Raw genomic sequence first — 26,568 nt, 5'->3', positions numbered from 1 at the left:
CGCTGAAGCCCCGGACATGTTTCCAGAAAAAGCCGCATCAATCCTCGATGTTAGGCCACGGGGGAGGCGACATGGAAAAAGTCGCCTCTCCGTGGAGGAGGCGACCAATGCGGTTTCCCCCTTACCCCACCACAGCACCCCCCACACAAGACACACAAAGAGACACCTAAAACACACATTAGGACACACTAAAAAAAAATAAAAACAGTATAAAAAAACTAACACGCTGCTGGAGGGCTGCCAGCTTGCAGCGCCCCACCGACCTGTGTACCCTCCTCTATCTACTTCCTCTGGCAGCTTGATCCATATGCCCACCACCCTCTGTGTGAAAACATTATTCCTCAAATCTCCGTTAAATATATCCCCTCTCCCCTTAAACGTCTGCCTTCTAGTTTTAGTTATCTTCTGTTGCTCTTTAAATGTTACCCAATCTTCTGTTGCCATGGAAAAAGGCAGCAACTGTTGACCTTATCTATGCCACTCATAATTTTATAAACCTCCATTAGGTCACTGGTCAGGCTCCTGTGCTCCAGTGAGAACATTCCAATCTGTCCTTGTAATTAAACCCCTCCATTCCAAGTAACCTCCTGGTGAATCTCTACTGTACTTTTCCTTTCTTTCCAGATCCTTTCTATAGTGCAGTAAACAGAACTGCTCACGATATTCCAAGTGTGGAAGGTCCAAGGGCAACTTTCAATAGCATGTTGTCGATTTTCATTAGTGTTAATAATTTATTTTGTGCCCAAGTATTTTTTCTTAAGGCACAGCAAAATTGTATTTGTTATATATCACTGTAAAGCTCTGATACTTTGGTTTCAATGGGGTAGTAAATGAGTCATGCAATGCCATGTTGTTTATGTGCTTTGTGATTCAGTTTCAGAACTTACTCATGGACATACCTCTCATAAGCTAAGGAAGCTAAGGTCTCCAAAACGACCTTGTTTTGGCTTTGACACTTGTTTATATGTACTTTCTCTGTAGCGTTGTAGCTTTTACGCCATATTCTGCATTCTGTTTCCTTTTTGTAGTGTATTGTATTCAAATTTATTGTCATTGTCTCAATTAGAGACAACGAAATGAATTTTCCTTACAGGCAGTATCATAAAAATAAATAAATAATACATAATAAAACATATTAAAAATAAAATTGAATTAAAAAAAAGAAAAGCACAAACACAGACACAACATAACACAGTGGCACCAAGGTGAGGAAGGCACCATAGTCCAGCCAGCCTCCCCTCCGATCTTCCCAGATGTTCATCCGTGGTCTGGGCCTTCCGAGCACCCGCAGTAGCCGCACCGGGCGGCCCGATGTTCAGGCCCTCACGCCGGGCTGGTGGAACGCCGACGCCGATCCCCAACGGTGAACATCCTCCTCAGCGGCCCGGATTTCCTGATCAGCCGCCTCCCGCAGCCGGAGTCCGCAGCTCCCGAGTCCGCAGGCCGAGCCGGGCAGAGTCGCAGGACCCCGCGTTGTTGATCAGCGCCGCCCGCGTTGGGAGCTCCGCAAACCGCAGCTCCACGATGTCGGTGCAGCAGGTCCAGCACTCCGGGCTCCAGACGGCGATCTCCGGTAAGGCATCGCCAGCCCCGCGATGTTACAGCGCTGTCCCGCCACTGCTGGAGCTCTGGTCGATCCCGGCAGGAAAGGCCGCGCCAATCCAGTAGGTAGGCCGCTGGGGGGGTGAGGACGCGACTCGAATAATAGTCGCGTCCTCTCCAGGAAGCGACCGAAGGACGGTATCCCCCTTACCGTGCCCTCTTCCCCCACATAAAGACATTTAAAAAAACATAAAAAACACACTTTAACATAACTAAAAAAACAAAAAAACAAAAAGATACCGGGCTGAAGGTGGAGGCTGTTGGCACCAGCGCCACTGGAAGTACAACACTTTCTCCTTTTGTACGGGTGTAGAGTATTATTTACTTGGATGACAGACAAAACAAAGTATTTCACTATGTCTTGACACATGTGACCATAATAAACGTATACCAATATTAATTAATTCAGTTAGTGATGGAGTCTTGACCCTTTCATGAGAGGAGTTGGCTCTTTAGTCTAATATAATTGGCACGTGCAATCTCTCTGAAAAATATTTCTGGCTTATTGCAAACTGGCCATTTAATGTATTTTTATAGGTGCTGAAGAATTTTTATGCATTACAATTTAGAAATTAATTCACTATTTTGTCGGAGAATCAAAGTGTGCATGGCATCAAAGAATGGTAATGGTGCAGCAAGAAAGCTATTCAGCCTTTTGTGTTACCATGTTGATTCTCAGCAAGAGTATTGCAGCATGTTCCACACTACTGCTCTTTCCCTGTGGTGCTATTCATTTTTCTTTCAAATGCTGTTCTGTCCTGGTGTGACCACACTCAAACTAGACGTTTTTTTGCTACATACTGTAGCTGGTACTGGCGAGGAGATGATATCTAGCTGTTCAACTGAATATTCTGCAGCCACTCACCCCAAATCATGTATCAGCTGCAGATAATTCTGCCTGTTCCCTTACTGGATGAATTCTCCGTAATTGTTTTGCTCACAGTGTTTCTCCTATCCTCCTTTAGTAGGAGTCTCCCACGGTGCAATGACCCTTGGCTTTGGCTGTACTCTCAATGCAACACAGGACCTCATTCAGCACTAATTACAAGTTAGGCAGTGAGAGATGGGCTCAAGGGCCTCCGACTTACAGTTACCTGGTCACTCCCTTATGAGGTTATGGAGTATGTTATTCACTTTGCTCTCAGCCAAGCTGCTGTTTTAGGTCCAAAACATAGAGTCTGAGCAGCTCCAGCTGATAAAAAATTCTAGCAACAAAATATGTCCTAGTTTTCACACAGCTCAAAAAATGTAAATTCAACACTCTGACCATGCCTCTGTTTATCAGCATAATTCAATTAGTTTTGGTTTCTGTTCACTTAATACTTATTTGTTTTTTAACTACAGGGGGTGGGATTGTGTGAGGAATGCATGTACATTCAGCTGAGGCATAGGGAAGTGAGGAGTGAAAAAGGGGAGGAGGGGCTTAGTTAACTAAAATTGGAGAATTCTATATTCATACCATCAGGTGTGGGCTACCCAAGAGGAGTGTGAGGTGCTGTTCCTCCAGTTTGCAATTGGCCACGCTCTGGCAATGCAGGCCAGAAAGGTCAGTGTGCGAATGGAAGTGGAGTGAAAATGATTAACAATTGGAAGATCCAGTAATCCTTGGCGGACCAAGCGCAGGTGAATAGTTTATGCTGTAATATAAAGGAGACCACATCTGGAGCATTGAATACAGTAGATGAGATTAGATTAGGTGCATGTGAACCTCTATCTCATCTGGAAAGGCTGCTGGAGTCCTGTATGGATGTAAGGGAGGAGGTATAGGGACAGGTGTTACAGCTTCTGCATTTGAATGGACAAGCATCTGGGGAGGGGGTGGTTTAGGTGGAAAGAAATTAATTAAGCCTGGAGTCGCGGAGGGAGTGGCCTCTGTAGTAAGAGGAAAGGGATGGGGATGGGAAGATATGACTGGTTGTGGGTTCAGTCCAGATAACTGTGGATGTAGTCCAGATAACTGTGGATGTTTGTGGGTTTATAGTTGATATATTTTATAGTTTTATGTTTTCAAGAGATTTAGCTCTTGGGGCTCAGGGAATCAAGGGATATGGTGAAAAATCCAGAACGGGATACTGATTTTGGATGATTAGCAATAATCATATTGAATGGCGGTGCTGGCTTGAAGGGCCAAATGGCCTACTCTTGCACCTATTTTCTATGTTTGTGTCAAATGTTTGCCATTTGTGTGGTCATCATTACTAAAACTGGTTGTTTTATCCAAATTTCAGATTTTTACTTGGCTTTAATTCTACTGAAGAGATTTCACTTTTGGGTCCCTTGATCTTTAGTCCCATCCTTTGGTATTGATGGTAAATTATGCTGCTCAAAATAACCTGCTGCCTGCTAACATCCTTGGTTCTTTACTACATGCAGCAGAATGTTTATCTTGTGAAGAAAATATTTGATTGTCTGGATCTGGTCAGTTTACTAAAGCCACGCTGACTTTAACAGAGTAATAACAGTTGACAGAATAATAACAGCTTTCCAAGTCTTGAAACTGACTTCAAATCAAAAAATTCTCTGCCATGGCAGAATTAATAAACAGGTGCGAAAGCTTTGTGATTTGTTCAATGACTTGATGAATAGACTGTTACAGCTTTATAAGTGCTTAAACATGAAACATTCAAAATGATGACATAGTATATTAATGGAATCAAAATTAACCAATGCAGAAATGACCTTTGGATATGTAAGATTGAACCCTCTTTCATCCAAGCTAAATTCACAGTAAGCTAGATTTTATAACAATTTAAAAGGTCACAAGTGAAATAATGATAAAGGGGGCCTATTCTGTCTATTCTGAGAGGGAAGGTGAATGCTGAAGTCAAAGTGTTGTATATGAATGCGCAAAGTATAAGAAATAAAGTGGACGAGCATAAGGCTCAGTTAGAAATTAGCAAGTATGATGTTGTGGATATTACAATCATGGCTGCAAGAGGGCCAGGGCTGGGAACTGAATATTCAAGGGTATACCTCCTATCGAAAAGACAGGCAGGTGGGCAAAAGGGGGTGGGGTAGCTCTGTTGGCGAGGAATTAAATTCAGTCCCTTGCAAGGGGTGACATTGAAACAGGAGATGTGGAGTCACTGACTCCGAGTCAGTATGGATAGAACTAAGGAATTGTAAGGGTAAAAAGACCCTAATGGGACCCTAACAGGCCCCCAAACATTAGCCTGGATATAGGGTGCAAGTTGAGTCAAGAGTTAAAACCGGCATGTCATAAAGGTAATGCTACGGATGTTCGAGAACCAGGGTCCACAGTCTTAGAATAAAGGGGAGGTCATTTACGACTGAGGTGAGAAAAAGCTTTTTCACCCAGAGAGTTGTGAATTTATGGAATTCCCTGCCACAAAGGGCAGTGGAAGCCAAATCACTGGATGGATTTAAGAGAGAGTTAGATAGAGCTCTAGGGGCTTGTGGAGTCAAGGGATATGGGGAGAAGGCAGGCACAGGTTATTGACAGGGGACGATCAGCCATGATCACAATGAATGGCGGTGCTGGCTCGAAGGGCCGAATGGTCTCCTCCTGCACCTATTTTCTATGTTTCCATGTTTTTATGGGAGATTTCAACATGCAGGTAGACTGGGAAAATCAGGTTGGTGCTGGACCCCAAGAAAGGGAGTTTGTGGAGTGCCTCCGTGATGGATTCTCAGAGCAGCTTGTACTGGAGACTACCAGGGAGAAGGCAACTCTGGATTTAGTGTTGTGTAATGAACCGATTTTATAAGGGAACGTGAGGTAAGGAGCCATTAGGACAGGGGTCGGCAACCTACGGCCCCCGGGCCGAATGCGGCCCGTAACCCAAAATCATCCGGCCTGCAGGCGTTTTTTTTTTCCCGTAATCATATGGCCCGCCGAGCTCCCCGAGCAGCGGCCAAGCTCCCCGAGCAGTGGCCGGGCATCCCGAGCAGCAGCGGCTGGGCGCCCCGAGCGCGGCCGAGCTCTGGCTGTATCGCATCCTGCGCAAAGCTGCCGGCACGGCCGTGTACCTTCTGTGAACGTGTTTATGAACGAACTGCAGATGCTGGAAAAATCGAAGGTAGACAAATATGCAGGAGAAACTCAGCAGGTGAGACATGCAAGGATTGCATGAGGCTGCCTCACCCGCTGAGTTTCTCCAGCATTTTTATCTACCTGTGAACACGTGATTTAATGCCTGCCATCCGGGGCAGGATGGAGACGGGATCCATGTGTACACGTGATAGATGTGGCCCGCCATCCGCTCGCAAACATGTGTCCCGGTCCCTATGCAGAACAAGGTTGCCGACCCCTGCATTAGGAGGTAGTGACCATAATATGATACGTTTTAATCTACAATTTGAGAATGAGAAGAGTAAATCAGAGGTGTCAGTATTACAGTTGAACAAAGGGGACTATGAAGCCAAGAAGGAGGAGCTGGCCAAAGTTACCCTAGCAGGGATGACAGTGGAACAACAATGGCAGGTATTTCTGGGAATAATACAGAAGGTGCAGGATCAGTTAATTCCAAAGAAGAAGAAAGATTCCAAGGGGAGTAAGTGGTGGCTGACAAGGGAAGTCAAGGACAGTATAAAAATAAAAGAGAAGGGGGCGTTGTCCTGTGCACGGCTGCCCAGCCAGCAGCTGTCTGTCCTTTCATCGTTTAATTTTTATTTTTAGTTAGTTAAAGTGTTTTGTTTGGAGGTCTAGACTTTTTTTATGTGGGGGGTGGGAGGGGGGGGGGGGGGGGGGGGGGGGGGAAGGGGGAAACTAACTTTCAGGGTCCCTACCTGGTCGGAGAGGCAGCTTTTCTCCGGACTGCAGCTTCGACCCGTCCTCGCGGCCTACCAGCGGGCCTGGAGTGGCGTTTCCTGTCGGGGACCGCCCAGAACCTCGGCTTCGGCGGCGGCACAGCGCTGGAGCGCTATCGCGGAGCGGGCGATGCCTTGCCCGGGTCGCCGCGCTGGAGCTCCGGTGAGTTGGGACCGCCGGGAACAACATCGCGGAGCTGCGGGACTGTGGAGCGACCAGCTGCGGGCGGCGGCGCCGAACTTTACACCGGGAGGCTGGCATCTCGCGACGAGATCGCCAGTAGTGGAGCTCCAACCGGCGCGGCCTTGTCGGCTTCGGAAGCCGCGGCCTCCAGTACGGAGGCGGCTGTTCCAGGGCTCCCATGCCGCTGTGAGGACTCTCCCGACGTCGGAGCAACATCACCCAGCGAGAACGGCCAGGAACATCGGGCCTCCATAGAGGCAACTGTGGAGTCCTCAATAGGCCCAACTATGGGTGAACTGGGGTTGGGGACTGGACTTTGTGCCTTCCCTCATGGTGGGAGCCATTGTGGGGGGATGTTCTTTGTGTTTAAGACTCATTGGTGTTATGTCTGTATTCTTTTTTTGTGTGCTGCAAAATGGCAAAAAGCATTTCACTTCACTACACCTGGGTGTATGTGAATGTGACCAATAAAATACCTTTGATACCTTTGATACAACATAGCAAAAATGAGCAGGAAGCCAGAAGATTGGGTAACATTTAAAGAGCAACAGAAGATAACTAAAAAGGCAATCGGGGAGAAAAGATGAGGTATGAAGGTAAGCTAGCCAAGAATATAAAGGAGGATAGTAAAAGCCTCGTTAGGTATGTGAAGAGAAAAATTAGTTAAGACCAAAGTTAGACCCTTGAAGACTGTAAAGGGTGAATTTATTACTGGGAACAAGGAAATGGCAGATGAGTTGATCAGGTACTTTGGATCCATCTTCACTAAAGAGGACACAAACAATCTTCCTGATGTACTAGCCAGAGGATCTGGGGTGACGGAGGAACTGAAGGAAATTCACATTAGGCAGGAAATGGTGTTGGGCAGAGTGATGGGACTGAAGGCTAATAAATCCCCAGGGCCTGATGGTCTGCGTCCCAGGGTACTTAAGGAAGTGGCTCTAGAAATTGTGGATGCATTGGTGATCATTTTCCAATGTTCTATAGATTCAGTTTCTGTGGATTTGAGGGTAGCTAATTTTATCCCACTTTTTAAGAAAGGCGGGAGAGAGAAAACAGGGAATTATAGACCAGTTAGCCTAACATCGGTGGTGGGGAAGATGCTGGAGTCAATCATAAAAGATGAAACAGTGGCACATTTGGACAGCAGAAACAGGATCGGTCTGAGTCAGCAGGGATTTACAAGGAGGAAATCATGCTTGACTAATCTTCTGGAATTTTTTGAGGATGTAACTAGGAAAATGGACAAGGGAGAGCCAGTGGATGTAGTGTACCTGGACTTTCAGAAAGCATTTGATAAGGTCCCATATAGGAGATTAGTGGGCAAAATTAGGGCACAAGGTATTGGGCAATTTTGCAGATAACACAAAGCTGGGTGATAGCGTGAACTGTGAGGAAGATTCTATGAGAATGCAGGGTGACTTGGACAAGTTGGGTGAGTGGGCAGATGCAAGGCAGATGCAGTTTAATGTGGATAAATGTGAGGATATCCACTTTGGTAGCAAAAACAGGAAGGCAGATTATTATCTAAATGGTGTCAAGTTGGGCAAATGTGAAGTTCAATGGGATCTGGGGGTCCTTGTTCATCAGTCACTGAAAGTAAGCCTGCAGGTACAGCAGGCAGTGAAGAAAGCGAAAGGCATGTTAGCTTTCACAAGAGGATAGGAGCAAATAAGTCTTTCTGCAGTTGTACATGGGCCTAGTGAGACCACATCTGGAGTATTGTGTGCAGTTTTGGTCTCCAAATTTGAGGAAGGACATTCTTGCTATTGAGGGAGTGCAGCGTAGGTTCACAAGGTTAATTCCCGGGATGACGGGACTGTCATATGCTGAGAGAATGGAGCGGCTGGGCTTGTATACTCTGGAAATTAGAAGAATGAGAGGGGATCTTATTGAAACATATAAGATTATTAAGGGTTTGGACACGCTAGAGGCAGGAAACATGTTCACGATGTTGGGGGAGTCCAGAACCAGGGGCCTCAGTTCAAGAATAAGGGGTAAGCCGTTTAGAACGGAGATGAGGAAACATTTTTTCACACAGAGAGTTTTGAGTCTGTGGAATTCTCTGCCTCAGAGGGTGGTGGAGGCCAGTTCTCTGGATATTTTCAAGAGAGGGATAGATAAGGCTCTTGAAGATAGCGGTGTCAGGGGATATGGGGAGAAGGCAGCAACGGTGTACTGATTGTCGATGATTAGACATGATCACATTGAATGGCGGTGCTGGCTTGAAGGGCCGAATGGCCTACTGCTGCACCTATTGTCTATTGTCTATTGTCTATTGTCTATTGTATTCATAAAACAATGCTACTAGTTTCTTGTACACAGCAAAAATCATGCTTTTTCCTGTATAAAAGCTATCCGAATTATTCAGGTAAATTATAATAAATTAAAAGTTATTAGTGATCTGACCCATTGTTAATTGGAATAATACTGGAGTGAGAATAAAGTTTAAGGCACTATTTAATATGAATGATGAAGGTGGAAAACTGAGGGTCATTTATGGACAAGACTGATGATATTATGGAAAAATAATATTTACTCTCCATTTATTCTGGTTGTCAGAACCCAGCAGAGAGGGATGTTGGAGACATCAGATGGATGAGACCATGCTGGAGAAACTGCTGGTGACTAAAAGGATGGCCCGAGACCCCAGGACCTTCTGAAAAGCAAAATTTGTGGACTGGACATTGTATTCATTGCAGTCAAAGCCTTTTATTGCAGAATATACAATTTCTGCTTTATCAGGATTCAATCACAGGTAATGATCTCCTCATGGGGTTATTCATCACTTCATGTTAAAAAGTATGTGCTCCAAGTTCTGCTCAATAACCCCTATATGGCCAGTGCTGCATTTGTCCATGATCCAGGACCTTGACTATAAGTCTTTCACAAATGCACTTAACATTAAAATGGTCAAATCAAAATTCTTCTGCAGGCTGCTCCATCAACATCTTCAACTCATCCGCACAAAATATGTGTGGTAACTCGCAACTGGGCTTCCCTACCCCAACTTAAATATCCGAAGAATGGTTTCGGCCCAAAACGTTGCCTATTTCCTTCGCTCCATAGATGCTGCTGCACCTGCTGAGTTTCTCCAGCATTTTTGTGTACCTTAAATATCCCACACACCCACTCTGGCTGGGCTGTAAGTCATCTGTCTGGTTTGATCCCACCTCCAAGCTGACCTCTCCAGCAGCAGAGTAGATGGTAGTGATTGATGATGTTTTTTCAACTTAATTGTCTATTGGCTCCTGCACTAGAGTGTTGCAGATTGCAGTTGAACATACCTGAAAGGTGAATTGCAAAAAGGTTATAGCTGTAATTAGTGAACCAGGAGGAAAGCCTTTAGTGCCACTCAATTTACCAATCAGAAAAGATTGTGGGCTGAGGGAAAAATAGGGTGTGAGTTAGACAATTAGGTACAAATGTATGAGAGCATCAATGTACATGATGGTTGCAGCATTGCCATTGACTACAGTCTCAATGTGGCTCCAGTTACTGACAGTGCCCTCTCCTTCATGGAGAGTGGGACAAGGGGAGGACATGATGCCCTTTCTCCATCAATGTAATGAATTAAAGTAGATTTCTCAAATTGTTCTTGCAACAGTGTTTTTCATGGTTTAACGTAGACAAAAATGCTGGAGAACCGTAGCGGGTGAGGCAGCATCTATGGAGCGAAGGAAATAGGCAATGTTTCGGGTCGAAACCCTTCTTCAGACCCTCCAAAACAGTTTGACTCCTCCATTTCCTCCAAAGCAGCTTGACTCCTCCCATTTCCTCCAATACAACCTATGTTCAAGACACACGCTTTTCATCTACTCCAGGACTTCCGTTTTCTAGGTCCCCATTCCCTCATCTTCACCATGGATGTCCAGTCACTCTACACCTCCATCCCCCGCCAGGAGGGTCTCAAAGCCCTCCGTTTCTTCCTCAACCGGAGAACCAACCAATCCCCGTCTACAGATACTCTCCTCCAAGAGCGGAACTCGCTATCAAAACATGGAAGGGACGGGGGACACAATTTTTTGGCGGACACGCGCGCATGCGCACACTCACACACACACGCGCGAGGCTTCGGAGGCTCAATCCAGCGCTAAAAATGGAGATTTTTAAATCGGGATCACAAAAATTTGGGGGGATGTCCCCCACCTCTCAGAACATGGGGGGGACGTGTACCCTCTGGCCCCCCCCGGGTGTTCCGCCCCTGCTCTCCTCCGCCTAGCGGAGCTGGTCCTTACCCTTAATAACTTTTCATCTGACTCCTCCCATTTCCTCCAAAACACTTCCCTCCTTTTCATGGTTTAAAATGGTTTTCATGTGTTTTGGGTGAATTTGTTTTTATTTTCATTTCAAAGCCATTCAGATGCATTGGACAAACACTTGAAAACTTTGATGGAGAACAAAACTGGGTTCATGGTTTTGCCATCTATGCAAGATTTTAAGGTTTGGGCTTATTCTTGGCTATTCACACGATCTGATTGTATCATGCAAAGGTTGGCTTTGCCATTTGGTTGAAGAAAGTTTTTACTCAGCAAGTTTTTCTTTAAGGATCCACCAAATTCAAACATAGGATTATTATGTATCTCAACAAGTAGTCCAGTTGGCGAGCCATACACAGCAATACACAACAAAATCCAGTCCATGTTTTGCTGACAATTTATGATTTACTGTCTATTCTGTCAATTGCAATGCACTGGACATATAAAGTTTAAGAATGCTTCAAAACACTTCAGACAGAAAATGCATTGGGCTTGCTGCCATAAGTGCCTTTGAAATAAAAGCTGAAGCAGGCCATTAGCTTCTCATGTCTGCTATATCATTCATTAGTGTCATGGCTATTTTTTTAAATCATAGCAGCACTTAATACCATATGCCTTTATAAAAAAATATCTGAGAATCTATCAATCTCGGTCTTGAATATACTCAGTGACTGAACCTCAACTGCCCTACTGGATAAAGAATTCCAAAGATATAGTAACACTGGGGTGAAAACAATCCTCCTAATTTTTTGTTCTAAGTAGCCACGTATTTTGAAACTGGTACCCCCATCTAAGGAAAACATCATCCCTGCATTTACCCCATCTAACCCTGTATGAATTCAGCACCGAGCAATGTGATCATCTCTCATTATTTTACACTCTCGAGTGGCAGTGCCCATTCTTCTTCATTATTCCACATTCCAGGGATTACCATCAGACTGTCCAACCATTATCACTGTCCACGATCTCCCCCTCCATGGTCAAAGAGCCAAAGACCAAACTTGCTGACCCAAAGCACCTGAGTTCCAGCACATTGGGCTGACGTGGACAAGTGCTTCAACAGTACAATGAGGGAGGTTCACTTCACTCGGAGAGAACAGATAGAAGAGAGAGATAGAGAGAGAGGATGGAAGAGGAGAGATAGAGTAGAGAGGAAGAGAGAGAGGAGAGAGAGAGCGATATAGCGACGTATAGAAGAGAGAGAGAAGCGAGAGATAGAGCCATATCATCTCTCTCTATCGGCTCGCGAGATGCTTGCTTCTCTCTCTCGATCGAGCGCGTCTCTCTCTCTCTCTCGCTCCTCTATCTCTAGCTCTCTATCTCTATCCTGTTCTCTCCGCTCTCGCGCTCTTCCTCGCTACTCTACTCTCTCTACCTCTAGAGCAGCTCTCGCTAGAGTAGCTAGAGAAGCCTAACACTAACACATTTGGCATTCTGAATCAATCAGAAACCTAACATTTCCATGTCTACGTTTCACCCTACATTGTTTAAATAATATATCTAAGCACCAGTGAATCCTGTCTCATCTACCTTTCTCCCTTCCCTTCTCCTCTGTAAATCTCACCCCGGTACGTCAGAGTGGAAAGCTTGTATGGTACCCCCGTGTCATTGCTGGATGCCAGTAGGTTATATAGAAGGCCCTTGCCATGTGATAGCCATTATTCTCGCATTTCACTGCATTGAAGTTAACTCAACCCATAGATAAACCATTTGATTGAAGATTAATTTTTGAAATCTATTTGTGATCTTTCAATTAACATTCATGGATTAATACATTTCAAATATATATATTAATTCATGAGATTTAATAATGATTAGTGGACAGCGCTGTTTATAATACAAGGCTATGCGGATATGTTCTGGTCAAGTAATATGGCTGCTCTAATTAATAGAACAACGTATTTAAAGGTATATGAAAACCTTTCATGTTATTCATGTCAGCATGACTGACCAATGTTAAATAATTTTTTTAAAGGGCAACAAAATCCCTGCCAGAATAAACCATGATTTTATTCTGGCAGGGATAAGTTTTGAGGTTGTAGACAGTTATTTCATAACAGTATCTTGGTGAGAAATTGAATTCAGTATCGGACTGAAGTGCTCAAATTGAGCATTCATCTGTTGCCAAATGCTTCATTCCCTGAACACTACAACAGTTTATCCACCCAGGGATGAAAATGCTTCACCTCCATGTGATATGCTGCTTTGTTTTAAAATAACAATGTTCATTCTACATCCTACTGTGCAGAGTGCACAACCCATTCACTGCACTCTGTCTGAACATCCTTCTCTCGATGCCCTCCCACTCATAGGTCTGCTCAGTTTTGGCTGCTTAGATTCCACCATCATTGGGATTATACAGGACTACTAAAATAAAAATTAAAACAATCAAAGAAACGCAGAAATAGGAACATATCCCACAAAGTAAGGGGTGGTCGGACTCCAAGTTATCCATGGATCTTGTCTCAATGTGGTGTTGCAAGTTACTGGACTTCACCAAATATTAAGATAATGTTTCTGGAGTGGACTAATTTGTAGAGGTTTTGCTGCAGGTTTGCTATCTAGTCACTTAAACTGCATTGGTCATCTGGCATCTATATACCTTGCTTTAAATGTTCCTCACCATGATTTCCAACGTCTGGGATGAAGTGCATTGATTAAAATTTAAATGTCCTTAAATGAAGAAGGAAGACAGTCGTGTAGACCAAACATAAGTAGGTGGTAAGGCAAGTTTTGCAGAGAAAGAAATAAAAATAAATAAGAACCCCAGATATGAAATAAAAAAATAAAAAAACATTCAGAGGTCAGCCAACATTTGTGAAGAGAAGAATAGTTAACATTTTAAGTTAAAGATGCTTCATCAGAAAAAGCCACAAAGTGCTGCAGTAACTCAGTGGGTCAGGCAGCATCTCAGCAGAACATGGATTAATAATGTTTTGGGTCACCATGCTCTCCAGATATGCTGCCTGACCCACTAACTTACTGCAGCACTTTGGGTCTTTTTCAGATAACGCACCTTTAACCTAAAATGTCAACCCTTTTTCCTTCACAGATGTTGTCTGATCTCTGAATGTTTGCAGCATTTTGTATTATTATTTCATATCTATGTTTCTTTGATTTTTATTTCTTGTCATAAGATTCTGTAGAAGGTTCCTGACCTAACAAGTCACCTATTCATGTTCTCTAGAGATGCTACCTGATCCGTTGAGTTACTCCAGCACCTTGTGACTCGCTTTGTAAACCAGCATCTGCAGTTCCTTGTTCTGGCTTCATCGGTACATAAAAATAGAATTTAGTTTTAAATTGCAAAGGTGGGGAAGGGATGGATCGGACAACATGAAAATATTGATGATAGATTGGGACAGGGTTGCCATGAGGATAGGTTTTAGAGGTCAGCCAGTCATTGGGGGAATTAGAGAGAGAAAAAAAAATGGAACAAAAGCTGTGAGGAAGGGAGGAGAGAGAGGGGGAGGAGCAAGAGGGGATAGAAGAGACCAATAAAGCAGAGAGGGGGAAGAGACCGTGGGGAGTGTGATGTACCAGCATCAATAGTGCCAAAGTGGAAATGGCTGAGAGTTTCAAATTCCTGAACGATCTGTTGTGAGCCAACCACATTGAATCGACAGCCAAGGCACACCAATACTTCTTCTTTAGAAGACTGAGGAAATTTGGCATGTCTCGAATGGCTCTTACAAACTTCAAGAGATGCACCACAGAAGTCATACTGTTGGGTGGCTTTACAGCTTGATTTGGGGACAGCTCTGCCCGAAACTGCAAGAAATTGCAGAACATGGTGGACATAACCCAGCCCATCACACAGACCAGACTCTCCACCATTGGCCCCATCTACACTTTATGCTGCCTCAGGAAAGCAACCAACATAATCAATGGCTTGTCTCACCACAGTCATTTTTTAAATTCTCCCATCTCACTTCGGGCAGAAGATATAAAGCATTAAAGAGCACACAACCAGATTCAGGAACAGCTCCTTTCCTGCTGTCAATAGGCTTTTGAACAGCCTTTTAATTTAGTTCTGAGGTACAGTGCGGAAACAGGTCCTTTAGTGCACCGAGTCCGTGCTGACCAACGATCCCCGCACACTAACACTATCCTACACACAATAGGGTCAATTTGACATTTATACCAAGCCAATTAACCTACAAACCTGTACGTCTTTGGAATGTGGGAGGAAACCGGAGCTTTCCGGAGAAAACCCACACAGGTTTAGTTTAGTTTAGTTTAGTGATACCACATGGTAACAGTCCCTTAGCGCCACTGGATCCGCACCGACCAGTGATCCACGCATATTAACACTATCCTACACCCACTAGGGACAATTTTTACATTTACCAAGCCAATTTACCTACATATCTGTACGTCATTGGAATGTGGGAGGAAACCGAAGATAGAAACGTAGAAACATAGAAATTAGGTGCAGGAGTAGGCCATTCGGCCCTTCGAGCCTGCACCGCCATTCAATATGATCATGGCTGATCATCCAACTCAATATCCCGTACCTGCCTTCTCTCCATACCCTCTGATCCCCTTAGCCACAAGGGCCACATCTAACACCCTCTTAAATATAGCCAATGAACTGGCCTCAACTACCCTCGTGGCAGAGAGTTCCAGAGATTCACCACTCTCTGTGTGAAAAAAGTTCTTCTCATCTCGGTTTTAAAGGATTTCCCCCTTATCCTTAAGCTGTGACCCCTTGTCCTGGACTTCCCCAACATCGGGAACAATCTTCCTGCATCTAGCCTGTCCAACCCCTTAAGAATTTTGTAAGTTTCTATAAGATCCCCTCTCAATCTCCTAAATTCTGGAGAGTATAAACCAAGTCTATCCAGTCTTTCTTCATAAGACAGTCCTGACATCCCAGGAATCAGTCTGGTGAACCTTCTCTGCACTCCCTCTATGGCAATAATGTCCTTCCTCCGATTTGGAGACCAAAACTGTACGCAATACTCCAGGTGTGGCTAGAACCTCCCTGCTCCTATACTCAAATTCTTTTGCTATGAAAGCTAACATACCATTCGCTTTCTTCACTGCCTGCTGGACCTGCATGCCTACTTTCAATGACTGGTGTACCATGACACCCAGGTCTCGCTGTATCTCCCCTTTTCCTAATCGTCCACCATTTGGATAATAGTCTGCTTTCCTGTTTTTGCCACCAAAATGGATAACCTCACATTTATCCACATTATAATGCATCTGCCAAACATTTGCCCACTCACCCAGCCTATCCAAGTCACCTTGCAGTCTCCTAGCATCCTCCTCACAGCTAACACTGCCCCCCAGCTTAGTGTCATCCGCAAACTTGGAGATATTGCCTTCAATTCCCTCATCCAGATCATTAATATATATTGTAAATAGCTGGGGTCCCAGTACTGAGCCTTGCGGTACCCCACTAGTCACTGCCTGCCATTGTGAAAAGGACATGTTTACTCCTACTCTTTGCTTCCTGTTTGCCAGCCAGTTCTCTATCCACATCAATACTGAACCCCCAATGCCGTGTGCATTAAGTTTGTATACTAATCTCTTATGTGGGACCTTGTCGAAAGCCTTCTGGAAGTCCAGATACACCACATCTACTGGTTCTCCCCTATCCACGCTACTAGTTACATTATTTACCTTTCGTAAATCCATGCTGACTTTGTCCAATGATTTCACCACTTTCCAAATGTGCTGCTATCCCATCTTTAATAACTGACTCTAGCAGTTTCCCCACTACCGATGTTAGACTAACTGGTCCGTAATTCCCCGTTTTCTCTCTCCCTCCCTTCTTAAAAAGTGGGGTTACGTTTGCTACCTGCCAATCCTCAGGAACTACTCCAGAATCTAAAGAGTTTTGAAAGATTATTACTAATGCATCCACTATTTCTGGAGCTACTTCCTTAAGTACTCTGGGATGCAGCCTATCTGGCCCTGGGGATTTATCGGCCTTCAATCCATTCAATTTACCCAACACCACTTCCCGACTAAACTGGATTTCACTCAATTCCTCCAACTCCTTTGACCCGCGGTCCCCTGCTATTTCCGGCATATTATTTATGTCTTCTTTAGTGAAGACGGAACCAAAGTAGTTATTCAATTGGTCCGCCATATCCTTGTTCCCCATGATCAACTCACCTGTTTCTGACTGCAAGGGACCTACATTTGTTTTAACTAATCTCTTTCTTTTCACATATCTATAAAAACTTTTGCAGTCAGTTTTTATGTTCCCTGCCAGTTTTCTTTCATAATCTATTTTTCCTTTCCTAATTAATACCTCCTCTGCTGGTCTCTGAATTTCTCCCAGTCCTCTGGTGTGCTGCTTTTTCTGGCTAATTTGTACGCATCATCCTTCGCTTTGATACTATCCCTGATTTCCCTTGTTATCCACGGATGCACTACCTTCCCTAATTTATTCTTTTGCCAAACTGGGATGAACAATTTTTGTAGTTCATCCATGCAGTCTTTAAATGTCTTCCATTGCATATCCACCGTCAACCCTTTTAGAATTAATTGCCAGTCAATCTTGGCCAATTCACGTCTCATACCCTCAAAGTTACCTTTCTTTAAGTTCAGAACCATTGTTTCTGAATTAACAATGTCACTCTCCATCCTAATGAAGAACTCAACCATATTATGGTCACTCTTGCCCAAGGGGGCACGTACAACAAGACTGCTAACTAACCCTTCCTCATTACTCAATACCCAGTCTAAAATAGCCTGCTCTCTCGTTGGTTCCTCAACATGTTGATTTAGATAACTATCCCGCATACATTCCAAGAAATCCTCTTCCTCAGCACCCCTGCCAATTTGATTCACCCAATCTATATGTAGATTGAAGTCACCCATTATAACTGTTTTGCCTTTGTCGCACGCATTTCTAATTTCCTGTTTGATACCATCTCCAACTTCACTACTGCTGTTAGGTGGCCTGTACACAACACCCACCAGCGTTTTCTGCCCCTTAGTGTTTCGCAGCTCTACCCATACCGATTCTACATCCTCCAAACTAATGTCCTTCCTTTCCATTGCGTTAATCTCCTCTCTAACCAGCAACGCTACCCCACCTCCTTTTCCTTTCTCTCTATTCCTCCTGAATATTGAATATCCCTGGATGTTCAGCTCCCAGCCTTGGTCACCCTGGAGCCATGTCTCCGTGATCCCAACTATATCATAATCAAAAATGGCTATCTGAACGTTCAACTCATCCACCTTATTACGAATACTCCTTGCATTGAGACACAAAGCCTTCAGGCTTGTTTTTACAACTCTCTTACCCCTTATACAATTATATTGAAAAGTGGCCCTTTTTGATTTTTGCCCTGGTTTTGTCTGCCTGCCACTTTTACTTTTCACCTTGCTACCTATTGCTTCTACCCTCATTTTACACCCCCCTGCCTCTCTGCTCTTGTACCCATCCCCCTGCCACATTAGTTTAAATCCTCCCCGACAGCACTAGCAAACACTCCCCCAAGGACATTGGTTCCATTCCAGCCCAGGTGCAGACCGTCCTGTTTGTACTGGTCCCACCTCCCCCAGAACTGGTTCCAATGCCCTAAAAATTTGAATCCCTCCCCCTTGCACCATTTTTCAAGCCACGTATTCATCTGCAATATCCTCCTATTTCTACTCTGACTGGCCCGTGGTACTGGTAGTAATCCAGAGATTATTACCTTTGAGGTCCTACTTTTAAGTTTATCTCCTAGCTCCCTAAATTCATCTTGTAGGACCTCATCCCTTTTTTTACCTATATCGTTGGTGCCAATATGCACCACGACAACTGGCTGTGCACCCTCCCCCTCCAGAATGTTCTGCAGCCGTTCAGTGACATCCCTGACCCTTGCACCAGGGAGGCAACATACCATCCTGGAGTCTCGTTTGCGGCCGCAGAAACGCCTATCTATTCCCCTGACAATTGAATCCCCTATTACTATTGCCCTTCCACTCTTTCCCCCCCCTCATGTGCCGCAGAGCCACCCATGGTGCCATGAACTTGGCTGATCTCAGAGAAAACCCACACGGTCATGGGGAGAAAATACAAACTCAGTACAAACAGCACCCCTGGTCTAGAAACCTGGGTCTCTAGCACTGCAAGGCGGCAATTCTACTGCTGCGCCACAGTGCTGCCCTGATGAAACATCTTTAACTTAAAATGTTAACTCTTTCTCTCTTCACAAATGTTGCCTGACCTCTGAATGTTTGCTTTTTCATAACTGTGTTTCTTTGATTTTTTTTATTTTCCTCTGCAAAACTTGCCTTACCACCTACTTTTGTTTGGTCTACAAGACAGCCTACAATACACTAGCTTCCTTCTTCAAACCCATTAATGTACATTTAAACAGATGTAAAGCACGGAATGCACTTCTTCCCAGACTTTGGAAACCATGGTGAGGAACAGTTAAAGATTTTACATGAGAATCAAGATCCTTGCAATTAGTGAAAGCCCTTGTCAGCCACCAATCACTCTGGCTCTCGTTGAGGAAACTGAAAGAGAGAGAGCACCATGGGCTGTGACCGAATTAATTTATTGGACCTTCTGCTAAGATGCCAAGTATTAAACATTATACACTGTTGATGGTCATGTACCAGTCAATCATATAACGCATGAAATCTCTTCCAGTTCTGCTCTGCTCCAAGCTGATAGAAGAATTTGACATGGAGCACAGAACATTGAACAGTACTGCACAAGAAGAGGACCCTCAGCCCACGATGTCTGTGCTGAATATGACTCCAAGATTACTCTATACATTATACATGGTCCTGTCTTTAACTGTATACCTTCCCCTTATATCACACCATTCAAAAAGCATCACTTTAGTCTTGTCTAAATTAAACTCTTTCTGCAATTTCGCCCCCCATGTCTGTGACTATTCTATAGCTTACTAGACCAAGTGCAGACCCGTTGGGTCTGTTCCCCCAATGTGCGGTTGTGGGGGGGGGAGGCGGCATGCAGCGTCACACACACTAACTATCCCCCCCCCCCGCACTCACACTAATTACCCCCCCTTGATATTATATTAATATTATTATTTGCTCCTTTTACCCCATAACCACCCTATCTACTGATGCATAGCCCCCAACTTGCAGTCACATCTAGAGAGGGGGGGGGGCGGGGGTAGAGAGTGAGGGCAGAGAGAGAAGAGGCAGAGACAGAGAGAGAGAGACAGAGACACAGAGAGAGGGGCAAGAGGGAGAGGGGGGTGGAGAGGAGGAGAAGAGGGAGGGTGGGTGAGGTGGGAAAGGTGGGAGAGGAGGGGAGGAGAGAGAGAGGGTGAGAGTGAGGGGGAGAGAGAGGGGGTGCTGAGAGGGGGTGAGGGGGAGAGGTGGGGAGCGGGGAGCGGGGAGGGAGGGGGGAGGGTGGAGGGAAGAGGGTAGCGGTGTGGGGGGGAGGGGGTTTAGGGGAGGGAGGGTGGGGAGGGGAGGAGGGGAGAGAGAGAGAGAGAGAGAGGGTGGGGGGGGGGGGGGGGGGGAGAGGGAGAGAGAGAAGGGGAGAGAGAGGGGGGGGGGGGGGGGGGGGGGGGGGGAGAAGGGGGGGAGGTGGGGGGGAGAGAGGGTGCATTTTTACTTCAACCCAAACCCCCCAAACAACCATTTGCAGGCAGTGCTTTTTTCCTCAAACTAACCATATTTTCATTTTCAAACCACATTATGGGTACTCACAGCTGTGGAGACATTTGTTCAGTGTTATTCAGAGCTCTGATTGAGGCACACCACTTGCAGAGACTGATTGAGGCACACCACTTCCTGGTTTTATAGTCCCTCCCCCTCCCTGCAGCAGGGGCAGCAGAGAGAATGGGGAATTTTGTAAAAACATTAATGTCTCTGTCATTTTTCATCGACGGGAAAAATCCTCGGCACACATGTGGCGGAGGGGGGCTCTGAGCGAGGTGGCCAAAAATGACGGCCGTAGGTGGCGGCGTTCTCTCGGACATCGCAGCACAGAAGGCAAAAACCGGTCAAGAACAGACTTTTAGTAATATAGATTGTATCCTTTGACCGCTACTCTACCCTTTTTTGTTGGGTTGTCTGCAAACTTAGAATCCAACCTATCTACATTTATGTTCAAATCATTTGTATATATCATAAACCATGCAGGCACAGCACATATCCTCTGGGAAACACCGCTGGTCACAGACACACAGACCGAATAATATCCTTCCACCATTACCCTCTGTCTTCAATGAGTATGCCAGTTGTGAATCCAAACTATCAAATCACTATGAATCCCAAGCATCTTAATCTTCTGGATCAGGCTACCATGAGAGACCTTGTCAAATGCCTACTAACGTCCATGTAGACAACGTCCACTACCCTACCCTCATCAATCAGACATGTAAAACCAGTGGCACCCGGCACAATTGGCAAGATATCAGTCCTCATGAAGCCATGTGCATGCTTCACCCTCAGCTCTTTGCAAGGAAAATGTAGATTTTTTTTGCAAAAAATATCCGCCTTACATAGAATCAAAGGCTTTACAGATCTCGCTAATATTAGAATTTATGATAGATTGGGATCTCAAGCAGATATCTCCAGCTCCTGTCTGGATCAAATCTAACATGTTGTAATGAATCAGAAACATGACTTCAACAGTACGTGACAAATGGCTCTTAGATACATTGTGGATGGAACTGCTTCTTGAGCTTACTCAGGTTTTTCCCGTGAATGGTGGATGCATCATGGAATGCTCTTCACTAAGGTTCTGGTAACAGTGAAACTGGGGTCTCCGTAGCCTGCAGAATTTTCCTTTTTCTCTCTCTTCCCTGCTCTGATCTGTGTGTCATCTGCTCAGTCTCTCTGTCCATTTGACAATGTTTTTGTAAAGTCCAGGACTGACAAGTTAATACAGAAACCTTGAAGCCAAAGTGATCTCCTTATGCTTTTGGCATGCAGCTCCCTGTGGACTAACTATTTTAAATACATCCCATAGCATCAAGTTTGAGTTGAACTGAAGTCCCAGCTGGTATAAATAATTCAGCTGCAAACTTGAAGATATTAGTTGATCCCTTGATATAACTCAGGCTGTGCTGAAGGTTTGATCCTCTCCGAATGCTCAATAGGTGGTATTAGCTGCATCACTGATTTCCATTTCAGTAGCATGGCACCGAATCTGTGCTGTGTGTTGACTGATGTCATGATCTAACTTAGCCACAAAATGCTGGAGTAACTCAGTCTGAAGAAGGGTCTCGACCCGAAATGTCACCCATTCCTTATCTCCAGAGATGCTGCCTATCCCGTTGAGTTACTCCAGCATTTTGTTACTATCTTCGATTTAAACCAGCATCTGCAATTCTTTCCTACACATTATGATTTAACTTGCTTGCTCCCAGTAGACATAATTATTCAATACATCCACAGCCTCCTCAATGCTATCACAGACCTTTAATGTAGAAAACATACGTTGATCTTTTACTACCATCATGCTGGTTTTTACTGCAGACATTTGCACCGTTATGCAGTGAGAGTGACTGGCCTTGTCATCAAGCGTGGAATCTAGGAGCCCTGGTAAAACTGAAGCCTAATTTCATCAAGAAGGAAACATTCAAATGATTCGAGTCATTCTTCACACAAAGGAATAAAAGCATAAAATACTGGAAACACTCAGCAGGTTAGGAGGCGAGGAAATAAAAATAAAATTAAAAGTTTCAGTTCAAAGGCACTTTGTTAGAACTGAGTTGTGACGAAGGATATTTGACTAGAAATGGTAACGCAGGAGGCCATAGGCTTTTGTGGAGAGATGGTGGTTATTAGGAGGGGGAGTGACATCAGAGATTGATAGGGGGGCAGAAGTTCAGATGCAGTAGTGGGATCAGTAAGAGAGAGAGATTGCTATCAGTAGGCAGAGGCCAAAAACTTTCATGAGGAGCTGCAACAGTCCCCATTCCACATTGATCATAAGGCACCAGCCCCAATTAATTATAAAGCTCCTGTCCTCGTTTTACTGTTGAATTCCCGCAGGTAGCAGGAAGATGGTTGGTTTGGGATGTGAAACCATTTTTTTTTAAACTACTAACCCCCAACCTCCTTTGTCCCATTCCTGCTCGAGATGAGTTGGTGGCAAAGGCAAAGAAAGAAAATAACTGGTTTTAATTCCGGAGAGAAAAAAAAAACTGTTTTAATTTGTAAGAATAGATGAGCCTCCCAAGGTGACAAAAAAACTAGGGAAAGATGCATTGCATGACCTGTGAGAAATATCTTAGCATTAGTTTTGCAATCATTTTATTGGTTTATGCAATAAAAGCTGAAGAGGAAGAACATTAACTTTTAAAATGAAAAACCTTTTATGAAATAAATTATCTTAGTAATTTAAATGACCTGATTCAGTGTTCTGCAGCTTTTCATGCTTGATGGTGAACAATTGTGCCTTGAAATCAATCACGTAGAAAAAAAACTCTTTACGTGATAGGCAATAGAATTTTATTGGGAATTAGAACATTAATCATGATTAATTATCTTGTGCCTGCACTTCCATGGATTCTGTCCCAGCTCTCCATGCACATGATGTAGATAAACAATTAACAAATGGTGTGGCCTTCAAAACAGCGAGAGTCTGTATTGAAAGATTAAGGCTATGAAATGAAGGACCAAGTCACGGCGAGAATGTGGTGGATGTTTATGTTAACTTTTAAGTAGTTGTGTGTTTTGTTGCTCTTTATAGTATGACGGTATGGTAAATCCAGTTTCACTGCACCTTAATTGGTACACATGGCAATAAAATACCGTTTGAACCTTTGAACCCTTTGAACCTTTTAATCACCTCCCAGACCACTAATCAATTACCACCCACAATCTAACTGTCTCCATGCCCCCTGCAACTATCTTTACTCCAGAGTCTACAATAATCTCCATGGGTCTGATCTGCAACACATTACTGTAGCTAGTTTCCTCCTGATGCTCCAGATTGCTCACACACCTCAAAGACAAATGAGTTAGTGGGCTAATTGGTCATTTAAAATTATCCCTGTAGTTGAGTGGAAGAATATAGGGAGATGAGATGGGAATAAGGGAAGAATAAAATGGGAGGATGATAGGATTAATGTAAATGGGTTCTTGATGGTCAGCATGGACCCATTGGGCTGTTACAGGTCTCCGCAACAAACCACTGTCTTTTACAATTTAACTCTCAAACTTTCTTAGCAGTCTGCTATCGTGCCCCCCCTCCACCAGCACGGTCATTAGGCCACCTCCAATCTTCTTAACCCTGTATGTCATCATCGGCAGTCACTCGAAACAAGTATGACTGTCCTCCCTATATGGAGGATGCCTGTGCATGACTTTGTTTAACGTGAGGAGACTGGTGGACAGACAGCCACCCCACGGTCCTTGACAGATCTCGGTCAGGATCCAGTGGCATGGAGTCCGGAGATCCTTTTCTGCTGCAGCCTTCATCCACCTTCCCAGCCATTGTGATGCTCCACTAAAGTCTGCCATCATCCTCCAACTGTTCCACCGTTGAGGTCTTGGTTGGATTGCTCTTTGTCAGGGACCTCCCCCTCGACCTTCCCGCCATGGGTGGCCCCACCAGGAGCATAGCTCCGGACGGTATCGCTCTCAGGATCTCAGGTCCACACAAGCTACTCCATCATGACAAGGTGACAATCCATGGAGACCAGTACATACAAGTGTGTAAAACAGGACATTTTGGGCATCATATATGGAAGAACATGAACCCACCTGGTATGACTCAAAACCACTGTATACATCCTTTGAAAAAATATACATAAAAGGGCTTCTAGGTCACAAATCCAAAAGTAAATAGACTGTGCTACTGAGGTTAAGGGTAAACTTAAAATAATTTACCATCTTGATTAGCCCATAACAGCAATTTAGGTTACAAAGAGGAATATCATATATGATACTGTCAACAAATAGTTGTGATGTCTTTCCGAGGTAGGAAAACCATAAAAAAACATGTAATTACTTTGAATAACTAATTACGGTATAACTGATAGTGATAAAGCTTTGTTTCACTCAGGGGTGCTGACCTTCAAATGTAATGATAAACTTACATCATAATACCACACAGGCATGGAACTCGGATTATGAATCAATGGCAAGGATATTTACCATCCAATATTAATTTCCATTACTTTCTATGAAAACGAGCATTATCTGTTTCTATGGAAACAAAAATTTGGTGGTTTCCATGATGAGTATTAATCTATCACATTAGTTTTTCACTCGATTGCTACATTACAAATGGTCTCCTTGTTCCACTCTCTTCAGGTTATCCTGCTCATTGTGACAACTAATGCCATAAGCAGTGCTTTTAGGACTTGAGAGACAACCTGGATGTGGCCTTTTGGATGATCACAGCACAAAATATATAAGCTAATATTCCGGCCATTTGGACATCTGGAACAATGCGATAAAAGGATGATTAATGAAATTTTGGCCAATGGCGAATTACTGGTCTATAAACTGAGACACCATCCAAATCTCTCCCAGGCTGAATTGCCAATTTCAAATTGAGTTTGAGAAATAAATAACGTAAGTGTTCAAATGCTACAGTGGACATGACCTTGAGTTGGGCAAGACTACATGCAATGGAATCAAATTGACATGAGACTAGACAATAGACAATAAGTGCAGGAATAGGCAATTCGGACTTTCGTGCCTGCACCACCATTCAATGTGATCATGGATGATCATCCCCAATTAGTACCCTGTTCCTGCCTTCTCCCCATATCCCCTGACTCCACTATCTTTAAGAGCCCTATCTAGCTCTCTCTTGAAAGTATCCATAGAACTGGCCTCCACTGCCCTCTGAGGCAGAGAACTCCTCAGACTTACAACTCTCTGAGTGAAAAAGTGGTTTCTCATCTCCGTTCTAAATGGATTACCCCTTATTCTTAAGCTGGGGCCCCCGGTTCTGGACTCCGCCAAAATTGGGAACATGTTTCCTGCCTCTAGTGTGTCCAAACCCTTAATAATCTTATATGTTTATTTTTTAATTTTTTTAATAATATTTTTATTTGAAGCATATACATATAATAACCAAAACACGATTTGCTTATCAATTACATATTACATACTTACCAATTACATATATACAAAACTTCTATTTAAAAAAAAAAAAATTTTGAATGATAGAGCAATAGAGAGAAAAGAAATAAGAGAGGAAAAAAAAGGAAACTATAAACTAATAGAGAGGGGAGGGAAAAAAATAAAGATTACCAATAACACAATTTTGGAGATAGGTCCGTAGATTATATAGTGTTCCAAATAATATATAGTATATATTATATTCATCCAGTCCTGGATTCAAGTTTCAGTCCAGCTTCCGTGTTGAACCAATTTACCCTTTTAGAAAATCAATAAACGTAGTCCATATTCTAGCAAATAGTTTTGATTTGTCAATTAAGACAAGTCTAATTTTTTCCAAGTGTAAGGTCTCAGACATTTCCGTAATCCACATTTTAATTGTGGGGGTTGTTGGATTTTTCCAAAATTTTAGTATTAATTTTTTCCCAATTATTATACTATAATCAAGAAAATCAATTTGATTTATTGTAAGTTTTATACTTTGTTCTGATATTCCTAATATTATTAATTTTGGATTGGGATCCAATTGAATATTAACAACTTCAGAAATAATTTAAAAAATATCCGTCCAAATATTTTTAATTTTTATGCGGTTTACAAAGGCATGAGTTAGATTAGCTTCTAAGCATTGACATTTGTCACGGATAGGAGAAATATTTGGCAAAATTATGTTTTTTTTGTTTTAGAGTAGTGCAATCTATGTAGTACTTTGAATTGTAT

Source organism: Amblyraja radiata, chromosome 11 (assembly GCF_010909765.2).
Source record: "Amblyraja radiata isolate CabotCenter1 chromosome 11, sAmbRad1.1.pri, whole genome shotgun sequence".
Classification (NCBI taxonomy): Eukaryota; Metazoa; Chordata; class Chondrichthyes; order Rajiformes; family Rajidae; genus Amblyraja; species Amblyraja radiata.
The sequence above is the reverse complement of the archived record's forward strand: the minus strand, read 5'-3'. Positions refer to the sequence as shown.